The 15,872-nt window shown below is 51.3% G+C and overlaps 1 long non-coding RNA gene across 1 annotated transcript; it reads right to left on the minus strand.

The window, feature by feature from the left end:
• Positions 1–2,914: 2,914 nt before the first annotated feature.
• Positions 2,915–14,224, minus strand: LOC132239247 (uncharacterized). Its single transcript, XR_009454006.1, has 5 exons — positions 13,668–14,224; positions 11,225–11,390; positions 4,683–8,300; positions 3,608–4,149; positions 2,915–2,983 (listed from the first exon to the last, which is right to left on the minus strand). It is a non-coding gene; the product is annotated as an uncharacterized LOC132239247 (long non-coding RNA).
• Between the last annotated feature and the right edge of the window lie 1,648 nt (positions 14,225–15,872).

The raw sequence follows: 15,872 nt of genomic DNA on the forward strand, positions 1-15,872 counted from the left end.
CACCTTTCCTTCTCCTCTCCTCCTCGCTCACTTGACTGCAGCCACAGACCTTCTTGCTGTACCTCGACAATGCATGGAAGCTCCTGCCTCAGGGCCTTTGCACACACTGTTCCCTCTGCCTTGAATCTTTCACCCTGCCTCTTCCCAGGGCTGGTCTTTCAGGTCTCCCCTCCTCAGAAAGGCCCTCTCGGACACCACCCTGTCTGTAATGGCCCTTCCCTCTCTCTACGGTCACATTTAGCACACTCTGAAATTATCTCGATCGTCTATTTGTTTTCTTGTGTATTGTCCACAGTTCAAAGGCAGGTCTTTGATGGATCTCCTGCACCAAGGACAGGGCCTGGCACATAGTAGGTACTTAATGAATCCATGTATGGCCAATTTCAAATGTCCCTCAATACTGCTTTGAACAAAATACAAATTCTTTAAAGGCATTCTGATCTTCCTAGTGACTTTTTTACCTGATCTATTTTCTCAGTCAATGATTAAAACACTGTCTTCATATGTAAAAAGGTGTTGAGGCATCATTTATACCAGGCAAACAAGGACTTAGAAGGGCCTGGAATAGAGTTAGTGTCTCCTAAGAACTGAAACCATCAGAAGTCACAGTGGGGTCTTCTGGTGAAGAACAGGGGCAATGAGTGGGCCACTTGGGGGAGTGGTTCTCTCTCTCTCTCTCTCTCTCTCTCTCTCTCTCTCTCTCTCTCTCTCCCTCTCTCCAAAGCTTCTGGCTCAAGCTTGGCATTAGGCAGCTGCTCAGAAAGTGGGAGCTGCTATCTGGTTAAGAGGGTGGCCAGGTTAGGGTCCTGGCTCTGCCACCTGTTAGCAGGTGGCCTTGGGCAAGTGACTGCAGCTCTCTGAGCCTCAGTTTCTTCATCTGTAAAATGGAATAATAATAATGCTCATTCTCTTGGGGGTGTCAGGAGGATTGAGACCATGCCCTGTACACACTAAGTGCTCAATAAATGGGAACTTGGAAGTTGAGGATGACGAAGACTCCTGGAAGAAAGTGGGAGCAAAAGAAAGGATGCTTTGCAAGTGCTACCTGGCGTCTCCAGAATGTGTGTCCCCGCATTAATGGGGGACACGCTGGCACAACTGTCCACACCCGGAGGGCAGCTGGCTCAGCCCCTCAGTCCTGCGGGGTCATTTAATAATTAAGCTGGATAAGGGATGATGAGGTTGGAAGGCCCGCAGTGACCAGGGCCTGGCCTTGTTTGGCTTTGGTGACGCGATGGCCCTGGGATCACGGCCTTCTTAAGCCCATAAACTGGGGGTTGGGCCCTGAGACAGGCCAGGCCAGGCCAAGGTCTGTGCTGGTGACCTCATGCTGAGTCCTGCAGGAGTGGGAGGGGGCAGTCAGCGGCTGCATGAAAGAGAGTGGAATGAGGGCTGTTTTGCACAGTCACTGCCCACTTACACCGTTTCTTTCTTTCCTTCCCTACCCAACACCCCCTTGTGCTCACTTCCAGTTTACTGAGCACTTACTATGTGAAGGCTCTGCGAAAGCTCAGCATATAGATCGACTCCCACCAACCCCATCATGAAGGGGGTGCTCTGTCCTCTCCCCACGTGAGTGAGGCTGCCATTGCCCAGGTAAGGAATCAAAGGACCTGAGCGTGAGTCACCAGACCGTGAGGGCAGAGCCACATCCCGGCCCAGGCCTGGGGTCTCCCAAGCTTGCACCTAATCCCCTGCCCCACCCATGGTCTTGCTGCCTCTCCCTTTGTTGTTCCTCCTCTCTCTCTCTCCTCTCTGACTTTTTCTCTCTTCCTGGTTTTCTCTGAACAACTTTTTATTTGTTTTCTCTATCTCTGTGTCTCTCAATTTCTGCCTCAATTTCTCTTTTTCACTGTTTCATCCCCTCTTCCTAGTTTTCTGTTTCCTTGTCTGTTTCTGTATTTCTCTTTTTTGCCTCTCTCTCTCTCTCTCTCTCTCTCTCTCTCTCTCTCTCTCTCTCTCTCTCTGTTTTTCTCTCCTCTTCTCCCCCCTTGCCCGTCTCCCTCTGACCGCCCCGCCTCAAGGCCCTGTCTCCCTGCAGCCAGCCCTGTCCTGACGCCAGCACATTATGTCCCTGGTCAGACCCTGACGTCAGGCAGGGCCTGGCAGGCGGCCACGGGCAGCTGCCGGGCAGGCGGAGGGAGGGCACGCCTTCCCGGTCCCCATTGTGGTGGCCGCCTGCCCAGCCTCGCAGCTCACAGCTCAGGCTTCAATCCCCCAGGCCTGGCCTCAGCTGGCTGGAGCGTGGTGGTGACTTGGTGGCTGCCTGGCCTGTGAGCCTAGGGCTGCAGGTCACTCACCTCTCCCTCCCACCATCCTGATCCCACAAGAGAGCTCCTACTTGGTCTCAGAGCGGGGACAGTACAGAGAGGGGACAAGGCCTGGAGCCAAGTTCTGGCTGTGTGACCGTGAGCAAGTCACCCAGCCTCTCTGAGCCTCATCTCTCCATAAAAAGAGGCCATCGAGGCACCTGCTTCTCAGGTCCACAGGGAGGGACCCTAGCGGGGGTGGCCAGCCCACAGCGGAGCTCAGTGTCCTCGCAGGGCCATGCAGCAGCCCACATGGGGAAGGCTCAGAGAGGTGCGCGAGTCCGGGTGACGCACGGCTGGGGGCCACAGCTGGTGTGGAGAGGGCAAGAACAATAACAGAGCGCCTCACCCAAAATGCAAACAGCGTCCCCGCCAGGAAACCCTCCCCAAGCCCAGTTGGTCTCAGGCCCCATGAGGGCTTGAAGAAGTGGTTAAAAAAATGTAATATTTCTTGTTTGGTCTGTTTGCTTTTCTCCCCCCCCCCCCCCCTGCAAACCACCCCCCCCCTCCACCACCACCATTTTCAAAGCAATGCAATTTTCTTGAAAGCCATTTTGAAGGGCACCTGAGCATCCTGGTTTAAAGACAGACTGTGGGGCTAGACAAACCTGGGTCAAATGCAGCTGTGTGACCTCGGGCCAGTGGCTTCACCTGCTGAGCCTCGGTTTCCTCATCTGTCAAAGGGGATAATAAACATATCTGTCATCTGTCTTAGAGGATTAAGCAAAACAATGTCTGTAAAGCACAGTAGCCTTTTTCTCATCTTTTTTATTCTTCTAATTTATGTATGTATGTATGTATGTATGTATGTATGTATGTTGTTAATTCTCACTCGAGGATATTTTTCCATTGATTTTTAGAGAGAGTGGAAGAGAGAGGGAAAGACAGAGAAAAACATCGATGTGAGAGAAACACATCGATTGGTTGCCTCCTGCATGAACCCTGACCAGGGCCCCCGGCCGGGGAGGAGCCTGCATCCAAGTTGCGTGCCCTTGACCGGAATTGAACCCAGGACCCTTTGGTTTGCAGGCCAACACTCTATCCACTGAGCCAAACCAGCTAGGGCTGTTCTTCTAACTTTAAATATAGGAGATACAGAAAAATACAAAGCAGAAAACAAGGTCACCCAGAGAGAAGCATCCTAAGATTTTCGTGGAAATTCGGCTCAGTTAATGTATTTAGATTGCGATCCTACCATTGCCTGCTTTTTCATTTTTCATAGAAATAAAACCCAACTTGAAGTTTCATTTAAAAAATACCTTTGCTAATTTTATTTTTATTGTTTTTTGAATGCATACATGTCGGAAAGGTTCGAAGGGTGTCCAGTGAGAAGAGAAGCTCTTTCCCTCCCCAGCCTCTGGCTCCCCTGCCCGGAAGCCAACACAGTGAGCAGTTTCTTGCGTGTCTTTCCTTTCTTTCCTGGCGTTAAATCATCTTTGGACACATGATTTCCAACCCCTCTATTCATTGTGGGTTTGTTTGTGTTTTTAATTCACTCAATTATAAAGCATGACATTCTAAAAAAAAAGAAAAGAAAAGAAAAGAAAAATTAGAACGGACAGACAAGCAAAAGAAAAGGAAACAGGCAGAATCACCTGCAATGTTACTACCCCTTTAACATTGTGGAGTAAATCCTCGCAGCCTATTTCCATAGCTTCGTGTAGGTGCACATTCTTGAAGCACAAGTATCTTTTCTTCTCAGTGTTGATCAAAGTCTGTGATGGTGCTTGTGCACTGATCTCTGATCATTATCTGTCTTCCCCGTTGTGCTCGGAGTTCCAGGAGGCTGGGGCGGTCCTGCGAGTGTCCCTACCCCCAGCAGTGTCAGCACACAGTAGGCCTGTAAGGAATGAATGAATGAGTGAATTGCCAAAAAGGGATCGCACAATATATCACACTGTCCCTTGACCTATCTTTTTTTCACTCAACGTATCGGCAACATCCCTCCACACTTCTAGCTCGGCAGCAAATCCTCATTTCCCATGTCTGCACGGAGGCACCACAATAAACGTCTTTTTGATGCTGGCCAGAAGCTCCTGCCCCTAACTGGGAAATTCTTTTCCAAACCAGATCTGTTAACAGATTCCACATGATCTGCCCGTGCCCCAGCCCTTCGGCCATTTACTTTCAGCCCGACACTTCACTGGTTTCGTGGGCCCATTGTTTTCTGGGACAAGTCAAGATTTACTGCCCGTCCCTGACATCATGTTTTTCCAGAGAAGCTTGAGAGTGAAGAACTCATCCCACCCCCACCCCCACCCCCGTTTCCGCCTGTTAAGGGTTCTGTATATTTGCTGGAGTTGGGAAACTTGGTGTAACCCTTGCCTCCCTGGCTGCCTTGTCACAAATAGCTCACACCAAGCTCATTCCTACCTCAGGGCCTTTGCACTGGCTGCCTCCTGTGCCTGGAATATACTTCTCTGGTGCATCCTTCAGGCCTCTGCTCAAATGTCACCCCCTCAGAGAGGACTTGCTCAACCATTTTTCTGCATTAGTATCTCGAAGTCACTTATCCAGTTTTACATTTCTTCATAAAACATTTCTCAGCATCTGGCTTCGTATCCTATTATATTGTGTATGTTAGTATAGTGGGGTTTTCTTATTTATTGTCCATCTCTCCCACTATGAGGGCACGAACTTGGTTTGTTTTCTTCTCACAGTATCCTCAGCATCTAACCCAGGGCCTGGGGTATTGCAGCTGCTCAGAAACTGTTGGTTGAATCCATCCATGTTAGTTCCAGGGCTCTAAGGTTCCTTCCTTCATTTATCTATTGGCCCGGCCAGCACATTGAGCACCTACTGTGTGCCGGGGCCCATCTGAAGGATGTGGTCAGTGGTCCAGGAAACACATCTACACCAGATAACGGCATCCGATGACTTGCTGGCTGCAGGCGGCCCAGAGAGAACAGGGCTTAAGGCCTGAGGGACATGGGTTCCCAGCTCTAACTCAGCATTTGCCTAGCTGGGTAACTGCAAGGGAGACACACATGAGGATGATTGCCTTGTCATCTTTACTTCTCCCTGCTATTCTTTCACCATAAGTGGAAGAGAAATAAAAAAGTGAGGCCAGAAACCTTTTTGGATTTCTCCCACAAGCCCAGCGTCTTTACTTGGGCGCTAAGCTTTGCCCTACTTTCTGGCTGCTCCATACCTTGCATACCTCCTTCAGGGAAGCTCCTACCTTAGTAGCTATACCTTCCAAGGAAGATGCCAGAAAACTCGCTTTCCCAGCCTCCCTTGCAGGTTGGTGCAAGCGTGGGATTTGGGCTTCATCAACTAGACATGCTGCCAGAGATGTGCAATCAGACAAGAAGCACAGGACAAGAGCTGGGGAGGAGCGTGGGCCCGGCCCTGGACGGTGCAGTGGGAGGGGCCCTCTGGGAAAGGGCAGGCTCGCGGGGGCAGCTCGTCCATAAATCCTGGGTCTCATGCTAAGAACCACCCCATAACCTTGGAAACTAGCCAAGTGGTGGCTTCTACTGCTTGCTACTCAGACCCCCACGACTGACAGTAGATCATTCTAGGTTCTTCAGCTTCATGGCCAATTATTTCTTATCATTCTCTTTTATTCAAGAACGATTAGAAAATGACTATCCATGATTCCACCTTGGTGACTGGAGGCAAAGGTTTTGAATGTTAGAATTGTTACCCTGGCTCCACCCTGGAGCCCCTCTTCCCCTGCTTTGGGGAAGGGGGGCATGCATGTCACTTTGGAAAGCAGTTAGGTCACAAGCATGAACGGATATTAGGGGTGCTCATGTTCTTTGACCTCCAAATCCCTTTTCTGGAATTCTGTAGTGAGGAAATAATCAGAAATAATGAAAATGCACAAAGATGTTCACAACAGAGTTATTTATAGTGAGGAGTCAGAAGCGACCTAAATGCCCACTGACCAAGGAATGGTTTCGTTAATTAAGTGATAATCCCCAAAGAATGTGTGTGACGATTCCCCTGGCAAAGGATCAGTGCAATGCTCAGGATTAGGGTCATCTTGGAGTGACTGTGAAATCAAAGTAACAGGAGCTGAAATAAAATAGAAGTTGGCTTTTCTCTTATGTAAAGGAAACGTGGAGGCGGCACTCAGGCTAGTGGATGACTTCGTAAACTACTCAGGGATTCAGGTTCCTTTTCTCTTGTTGCTCCACCATAGCCCAAAATAGCCTCTTAGGTTCCGGCCATTATCTCTGCATTCCAGCCAGCAAGGAGGATGGGAAGAAGAGCAGGTATCCTCTCCCTGAGGACACTACTTAGAAGTTACTTATATTCCACTGGCCAGAATTTAGTCACATGAACACACCTAACTGCAAGGGAGTGTGGGAAATGTAGTTTTGGGTGTGTTTTTTTTTTCAGGGTGGGCACATGCTTAACCAAATGGGCATGGGGTTTCTGTTACTAAAGAAGCGGGAAAGATGACAAAACTGGGGAGAAGCAGGGGTCTCTACCACAATAGGCAACAATTAAAAATAATGTTGAAGAGGATTTTGTAGTAACATGAAAATATGATCTTGTATAGTTTGGGAAGAGTGGGAATTGAAATTGTATATGAAGTGTAATTGCAACTGTGTAACAAAATTTCAAAGCAGAGAAAGCTACTCAGAGGACAAAACTGCTAGCAAGTTGGCCTTAGTGGGTAGTCCAGTAACAAATTTCATTTTTTTTCTCTTTCTTCTATATTTTCCAAATTGTTGATAGTTGAGCAAACTTAACTCCCCAAAAGAAAGTCTCTGTGCAGATCACAGAATCTACTGGAGCTATAATTTGTGCCATGCAAGTTCTGTCCTCAATTGTGCCAAGGAAGCCAGATGGGGATAGACAAAATGAAATTATCTCTAGCCTCAGGCATGATTGTGAATGAAGTCCAAGGAACCCACAGAAAGCGACTAGAAAAAGGGAGATCTGGGTTATTACAGGTTCGAGTCTCAGCTTTGCTGAAATGCCAGCAACGTGACCTTGGTCAGACCACTAACGTCCCTGTCCCTGCATCTGCACCATGGAAGGACGGACAGCATCCATCTCCCGGTGTGAGGAGGCTGGGAGGAGGTGGCGAGGGTAAGACACGTGCACAGATCCAGCGCAAAACCGGAGGTTCTCAGCCGGGAGTGGTTTTGTCCCCCAGGGGACATTTGGCAATGTCTAGAGACATTTTTGGTTGTCAACTAAGGGCAGGAGTTGGGGGGTGCTACTGGCATCTAGTGGATGAGGCCAGGGATGCTGCTAAACACTCCACAGTGCAGGCCAGACAACCCCACCTCCCAAACACGCACAAAGCAAAGAATTATCTGGCCTCAAATTTCAATGTGTCTGAGTTGAGAAAACCTGCTCTAAATACACATCGGTTGTTACCACGATCAGGCTTGCTTCCTGGCTTTTGCACAGTAGCGGCCACCTGGCCACACGTCTGTGGACACGTGTACTCGTGCAAGATGTATTTCCAGAGTCGCATTAGCACCCCTACTCTGCACTCAGATGCTGTGGCTCTTGAATGCCCCCAGAGGTCTTCTCCAGCTTGTCTCAAGTTCTTAACTAGGAGGCTGACATGCCTGTACCCAGGGGAGCTGTGAGGAGGAGCAGGACGGCCATCAGCCCCCAGCCCAGTGGCAATGCTGCTGCTGCCGGCACACTCGTAGGACGCCCCCAGTGCTTACGGCGCTGCAGGCACTCTACTTAGATCCCTCCATGCTCCGGAACCCCCCAGGGCAGGCGCTGCCATCGCCCCCGTGTCACATGGGGAAACAGGCTGCGAGGCAGTACTGGAGCCTGAACGCCCCAAACCAGACGTTCTCCCCACACCTCACTGCTCTGGCCGAGGCTGCACGTCAGAGTCACAGGGGGAGCGCCGAAGAAGCCAGAGTCCCAGGTGCTCCACTGGCCCAGTAAGGCAGCCTTGGTTCTGGAATCAAACAGATCTTGGCTTGAATCTTGGCTCCTCCACCTCCTGGCTGTGTGACTTGGGGCCAGTGATGTTATCTCTCTGAGCCTCAGGTTTGTCCTCTGAAAAAAGAGCAGCATTAGTTACTATCTCAGGCGGTGGCCAGGAGGATTTAGTGAATGCCCTGCATTGCAGGCTGAGCATGGGGCCTGGTGTACCGTAAGCACACCTGTGTGTGTGTGTGTGTGTGTGTGTGTGTGTGTGTGTGTGTGTGTACTCTTAAATTGATTCTGATGTGCCCAGCTAGTTGTCCATCCATCCATCCATCCATCCATCCATCCAATCATCCAACCATCCACATTCATCATCAATCCACCTACCCTCTCACCCCTCCACCATTTATTCACCTAACAAACACCTGCCAAGTAGTTCCTTTTCGGAAACCCTATGCTGGACTCAGAGGCACTTGAAACAAATAAGATGTGGTCCTTGACACCAGAGAGCTCCCTGAACAGTGGGGGAGGCAAACATGACGGAGGGCAGGGACTCATTCATTCGTTTCTTCCGCACATATCCCTGCCGCCGCCGATGTGTCAAGCTGTGTTAGGCCCCGGGGAGCAAAGATGAAGGCGCGAGGTCCTCGGGCTCCCATTCTAACGAGACAGAAGTAAATAGGAACCAGCCAGGAAGTGCGTGTTCCGTCATCATCTCACTCGTTCAGCACCTCTGCTGATGCCTCCCACAGCCCGGGCGCTGGGGACCCCGAGATGGAGGGGACTTGGCTTTAACCACAGAGGGAACAGTCCAGTGGAGGAGCAAGCCCCGTGGGGAGTTTCAGCAGGATGTGATATGAGCTGCAATTAGCGAGAGGGCGGGGGTCCATAGAAGCAAGGAAGGTGGCCAAGGGAGCTTTCTGGGGGAAGCAGGGCCTGGTCAGAGCCTGAAGGTGAACCTCACAAGCCGTTTGCATCCCTTCCCTTTCCCAACGTGAAGGTCAGACTCAGGGGCCCCCATGACACTCCCCACCCCCCAGCCAGCCCTTGTGGGGATAGAGCTCCAACCCTGTCTCAGGGCAAGGCCCTGGGCAGCCGGCCGGGTGAACCTTGGAGACCGTCCCACAGTGACCAAGGTCCACTGGTGACATTGAGGTTGTTTGTACAAATGTGCTCCGCTGTCCCAGGCAGTCTTGTTCCAGAAAACAACAACCCCCCTGGCACACTTATGGTGGGGCGCAGAGGGGGGCTGAGAGTGTCTACTGTGCCCAGTGCCCCGGGGCGTGAGGACACTGGTGCCCATGGGAGGGGATGGAGATAAAGGCAGAGCCTGGCCTGGAGATGGGGCAGCGCCCCATCAGGTAGGCCCTCCTGGGCTTTGGGAAGAACTCGGGTTTGATTCAAATGGGGAGCATTTGAGCTGGGTTCAAAGGGATTAAAACACAAGATTCCAAACCTCCAGATAGCTTATGCATTCATTCAACCAGTATCTGAGCACCTACTCTGTTCCAGGCATCATTCCAGGCACCTGCGAAGCCGGGGTAAACATAACAGACATAGACTCTTCCTTCCTCTGAGCAGTGAGGACACAGACCCTAAATCAATGACTCACACAAGGAAAAAGACAGCTATAAGCACGATCAGGGACGGTTTCTTTAAGGTGCTATGTAAACAGCTGGTTTAGTATTTCATCCAGCCAGTATTTATTGAGCACCATGTCAGGTACCGTGCTGGGTTCGGGGATGTGCAATACAGACCCCACCCCTGCCCTCAAGGAGCTGGCATTCCAGTGGAGAAGACAAACCTATAAATAATCAACAACCGCACAGTAGGGTAGGCGGAGGGGCTGTGGAAGCAGGGAAGGCTTCCTGGAGGAAGCGGGCGAGCAGGAGTTAGGTGAGAAATTGTGCAGGTGAGGACAGGTGGGGTATCTCCGCTTGGTTATCTGCTGGGCCGAGGAAGGAGTGGGGGGAGGAGGTGGCGCAGCCGGGAGAGAAGGTCAAGACCCATTGGAAGGAGACCCAAGGGAGTGGACACTGCCCTCGGAGGTCTCTCCATCTCTGCCTGGCTGCCTCCTCCTTCGGTCTCTCCCTGTGTCTTTGTCAGAGTCTGAGTCTCAGATTCTCCTACTGTCTCTCTCAGCCTCTCAGCTCCTCTTTGACTCTCTTTCTCGGCTCTGGTCCTCCTCGCGAGATGTCAGTAAGAGACAAGGATACTAGGAAAAATCCCGGGCGGGTGGGCAGGAAGCGAGGTCAGGGGCACAAGGACAGCTGAGCACAGGGACAGGCGGTGACTAAATGTTCTGTTTTGGAAAGACAGCTCTGGTCAGGGGCGAAGGTGGCTGACCACGAAACCTGATAACCTGGCCAAACTCTGCTCTCGCCAGCCCTCTCGCCAGCAGCCCCATGACCCCTGGATGCTGCACAGAATTTTTCCACAGGGAGGGGGACTAGGGTAAAATGGCCCAGGGTGGCTTCTCCTCTAGCCAACGGGACCAACAGGAAGGGACGGAAATAAAGAACAGTGAATTCTCAAGCGAGCCCTCCGTGTGATTTAGAATAGGAAAGCCCTGCTTATCTCTACATGCTTTTCAGAGGTTTAACAATTTATTAAGCACCGTCTGTGAGCCAGGCACTGTGCTGGTACTCACTGCTGAGTCTCTCAAGTAGAGCATTGTGGTTTAAGATCATGGACTCTGGAGCCAGGCAGCCTGAGTCTGAACCCTGGTTTTGTAAACTACTAGCTCTGTGACCCTGTATAACTTACTAAACCGCTGTCTTCATGCATAAAATGGGAAGAAAATAGCGCCTGTCTCATACATTTGAGATCCAGATTAGTATTAGCTCATACAGGTCAAGTGCCTGGACTGGTGCGTGGCACAGACTAAGTACTCAACAAAACTCAAGCTATTATCATGTGAGCCCTGTGATGGAAGGAGGCAGAGGAAGCCAGGAAATCCCTGCTTCATCGCCTCCTAGCTCCGTGGCCTTGATCAAGTCTCACAATCTCTCTGAGCATCAACTTCTTACAGTGAAGATGGTCTTGGTGCTCACCTCACCGCGCGGTTGAGAGGTTCTGTGTACATGTCGGTGGAGAGCATTGAGGTCACAGGTGCAGAAAATAAGGCCCAAAAATGGTCCTTAGGTTCATTTCCTGTGTCCAGCAGGCTCGGGGTCCCCAGAACACCTATGATGTGCGGGGTCCTGTGCTCTTCCTGTCCTGAAAGACAGTAGCGAACAGTTGCAGAAGAAGGGAACCCCCTTGGCACCCAGCTTTGGTTATCACAGGCATTATCAACCCATTTCACAGAGGTGGAAACTGAGGTTTGGGGAGGGAAAGAGGCTGATCAAGGTAAAAGGTTCACGAGCACCTTATCCTCTGAGCTGCTCTTGATCTGAACTCTGATGACAACGCCACCACTTCCTCTGCCGTCAGAGGCAACTAGAGGCTCCTTCTCTCTCACACACTCAGCTGCATGCCCCTGCCTCAGTGTCCCCAGCACCAGCCCTGGGGCTGGCCTCAGAAATGTTGGCACTGGACAGAGTTCACAAGCCCAGAGAGCTGTGCTGTTCCTGAATGACCTCTCTCCAGCCTCAGCCTCAGCCTCAGCCTGTTTCCTTATCCCCTGTCAGCCAGTTGGAGAACTCATCTTGGCCCTCAAACCCCTGAGCACTCCCCTCGCTACCAAGGCAAGAAGCAGGTGACAAGCACAGGCAGCGTGGAGGAAGGGACAGAATGAGGTCTGGAGCCCAGAACCCTGGGTCCTCATGTGTGGCTGTGAGACTTTGGGCGTGGGCACTTCTCTCTGAGCCTCAGTTTCCTCATGTATAGAATGGGTGCAGTCATCATAATACCCACCCCTTCAGTTGATGTGCAGAATGGAAAGAGCAGGGTACAGCCCTAGCCATGGGCATATACTCAGAAAGTGACAACTGCCCCTACTATGTGAGCCCTCTCCCTCTACCCCAATCCCTTAAGCCCAGTTTGGCTCCTCACGGTCAATGGTGAGCTTCTCAGGAGACAGTAGAGTGGTTAAGAGCATGACTGTCTGAGGTCAAATCCTGTCTTTGCCACTTATGATCCCAGACAGGTGACTTAACCTCTCTGGGCCTTAGTTTTTCCATTCATGAGACAGATGTAATAATAGTTCCCATATTTCAAATTGTTGTGATGACCAAATGAGTGCACAAATGCAAAGGCTAGAATCTTGCCAGGCACATGGTGAGGGCTACAGAATGTCTGCTGCTCTTCAGGGATTGGGGAGAGAAGACCTGGTGGCTTCTTACAATTTACAAGGGACTCGGGGCCAAGGATGAAACGGGAGACCTGTGGAGAAACCCCGATCTGAACCAGGAGGGATTTCAGAAAGCAAGGTCCGTCGTATTGGGGAAGGTCTTTGCGCAGGTCCCACGTGGCTCCGGGCGGGGGGACGGGGGTGGGGGGCGCTGCTCCACATCCGTCCTCCGTGGGAGCCGGCATCGTGCCCGGGCATCTCGAGCACGGAGATGCTCAGCCTGGAACCGGAGTCATCGTGATTTTTTATTTTTATCACACGTGGTCCGGCAGTGTGTCCTATCAGCTCCACCTCCAAAACACATCCGGAAGGTAGGGTCATGGCCTTCTCCTCACCTTCCCAGCCACCCCCGGGGCCCAGTCACCATCATCCTTTGCCTGGACCATTGCAGTCACCTCATCTCTGGTTGTCCCCTTCCCTCTTTGCCCCTGGCAGTCCATTTCCCACACAGAGTCGGATGTTCTTTCAGAACCGAGATGACCATGCTCTCCTCCGCTCAGGACCTTCCATGGCTCCCATCTACCCCAGAGAAAAGCCCAGGTCCTTCCAGTGATGCCCAAGATGCTGCACGATCTGCCCCCTGGTCTCTACCCTCACTTCCTCCCAGGTGGCCCTCCCTCAGGCTGCCCAGCCATCACACATCATCACACATGCCAGCCAGAATCCAGCCTCGGGGCCTTTGCACTTGCTGTTCCTCTGCCAGGAATGCTCTTCCTCCAATTACCCCCATTGCTCAATCCCTCATGACTTTCAAGTCTGTCCTCAAATATTTGCTCGACAAGGTCTCCCCTGGCTCCCGCGTTTAGATCTGTTCCTCTCCATCTCCCTCCTGGTTTATTCGTTTATTTTTAAAAAATATGTTTTTATTGATTTCTAGAGTGAGAGGAAGGGAGAGGGACAGAGAGAGAGAAACATCAATAGAGAAACATTATCAATTAGCTGCCTCTTGCATGCCCCGATCGAGCCCACAACCTGAGCATGTGCCCTGACCAGGAATTGAACCAGTGACCTTTGGGTCAACCTGTGCCCTGACTGGGAATCGAACCCGTGACCTCTGGGTCAACATGTGCCTTGACCGGGAATCTAACCTGGGTCGATGCTCAACCACTGAGCCCCAGCTGGGCCTGGTTTATTTTTCTCCTTAGTACTTAACTGCCATCTGAAACACAATATAGTTAATTTACCTATTAATGTTTACCTACCTCTCCGCCCCCAACTCCAACATGTCAGCTTCATGAGGACTTCCGTTGGGAAGCCAGAGCGAGGAGCAGGTTTTGGATGCGTTCAGTGGGAGTTGCTCTGAGAGCTGGCTACGGCTGGCACAATTCCAGGGACTCGGGGCCCAGCAGAGTGACACACGGAGCTCCGACTTCTTAACATTCTTAATTCAAATGCCAGGACTGCCACGAATTCACCAGGGAACTGTATGCTTGTGAGTGGCAGCACTCCCCAGCCTCAGTTTCCCCACATGTAAATGGAATGATGATCCCTCCCTCCCAAGGCTCAGTGAGCTAATGACTCTGAAGCGCCTGGCACCCAGTAGGCACTCAATCAGAGCCTGTTCCTCCCGTGGCCAACCCCTCCTCCCCCCATGCTAGCTGTCCCCCAGGGGACGGTGCTGCGAGCCTTATTTTTAACTGTGGCTCCAGCGGGCTGGACAGCGGCTCTGAAGGCCATAGGAAGACCACCAGTGAGCAACACCCCCCAGTCAAAACCCCAGCTGACCACGGCGTGAAAACACCAGGGGAGGCACCCCGCGTTCATGCTCTGCCCGGTAACCCTTTGTGCCCAATCGTGTCATGTCACCCGACGCCGTTTATAAACTTAGCGCTGACCTTTCCCAAGCAGGCCAGTGGGGGTGGGGCTCAGCCCAGTCTCCTCAGCCGCACCAGGAACTGTTGGTGGCCCCCATTCACACAAAGTCGGGGGTCTGGCCTCTAGCCAGACTTTGCCCACTCGTTTCAACACCTCCGAGTGCTTGCAGCTGACCAGCCCTCGGGTATTTTTAAACCCTGGCCTTGGCCAGCCTCTTTGTTACATTCCGGTTGGTCAGGGCTTGGATTGAGGGCACGCGGCAGTTAGGGTAGCTGGGCAGTTCAACAACAACCATTTAAGCCAATTCCAGAGCCTGTGGGCCTACTGTGTGCCCGGCCATATAGAAGGCACGGAGCCCCAGGGGGCTTAATTCACAGAGCCTGTCCTCAAGATGGCCTCAATCTGGTGGGGACACCATGGCAAGATTTAGAATGGAGGCTAAGATGGCAATGACAGCTCAAATCTCTGCAGGGCCCGGCGGTAAATGAATGAAGAGAGTCTGGTGTGAGGCAGCAGGGAGGGGTGGGGACTGCGGTGAACTGGGCAAGCTCGCGCCCTGCCTGAAGGGGGTGACTGCCGCTCAGCCTGACCTCTGTCATCATGAGAGAATCGGGCCCAGTGTGCCCAGAGCTTCTGACTGTTCAAGAGAGGCTGCAAATCTAGGTTTATGTGGGATTTCATGCAAAAAATCTCTTGACTTTTAAATTTTGGCAACATATTTTTTTTTGTAAATGTTAAAAACATTCTGAGAGCCAAATGAAACCCATTTGTGGGCTGGACTCAGCCCACAGAGCCAAGGTGATGGAGGCGAACAGTTTGTGCTTTCTGAGGCAAACAGATGCATTACAACATGTTCAACAAATACCGGCTGAGCACCTACTGTGGGCTCCTCCTCCTAGTCTAGGGGAACAGCAGGGAACAAGATGGACAGTCCTTCTGTCTCCATGTTGCCTACATCCAGTGGTGTGCTGGAGCTGGCTCACACTGGCTCCCGGATTCTGCAAACTGCCTGTTCTGCACGGCCATCATTTAGAAATTAAATTACACGAACTTACAAGTAAATAATTATAATAAAAATGAAGGTAACAACTGCTCAAAACTCATCACTTTCTATTTTACTATTGTCTATGTTCTAGAGGTTATTGGCATCTACTATATCATATTGTATCACAGACCATATTACAAGGTGAAAATAGTACAGAACTGTGCGCCGCTGCCCATCTCTTCCCAGTCTCAGTGAGTCATGTTGGCGGCTTGAAATCGGCCTTGGTGGGAGTGTTTGCACCACGGAAATTGGCAAATGTAAACATCAGAACTCCCCCTTGCCGAGAGCCAGTGGTTAAACATTTAGCAGCAAACTTTAGCATAAAACAAATGTGCTGATAAGATGTAATAGTCAGATAGAAATGATTGCAACGAAGGAAAATAAAGTCAGTCGAGGGATAGGTGGTGATGGAGGGGAGCATTTTAGACGGGCAGGTCATGGATCTCATCTCTGAGCAGATGATAGTTGAGCAGAGACCTGAATGAAGTGAGAGAGTGAGCCAGAAAGATATCCGACAGGAGAAGGTTCGGGCAAAGGGAACAGCAAG

Source organism: Myotis daubentonii, chromosome 8 (genome assembly GCF_963259705.1).
Source record: "Myotis daubentonii chromosome 8, mMyoDau2.1, whole genome shotgun sequence".
Classification (NCBI taxonomy): Eukaryota; Metazoa; Chordata; class Mammalia; order Chiroptera; family Vespertilionidae; genus Myotis; species Myotis daubentonii.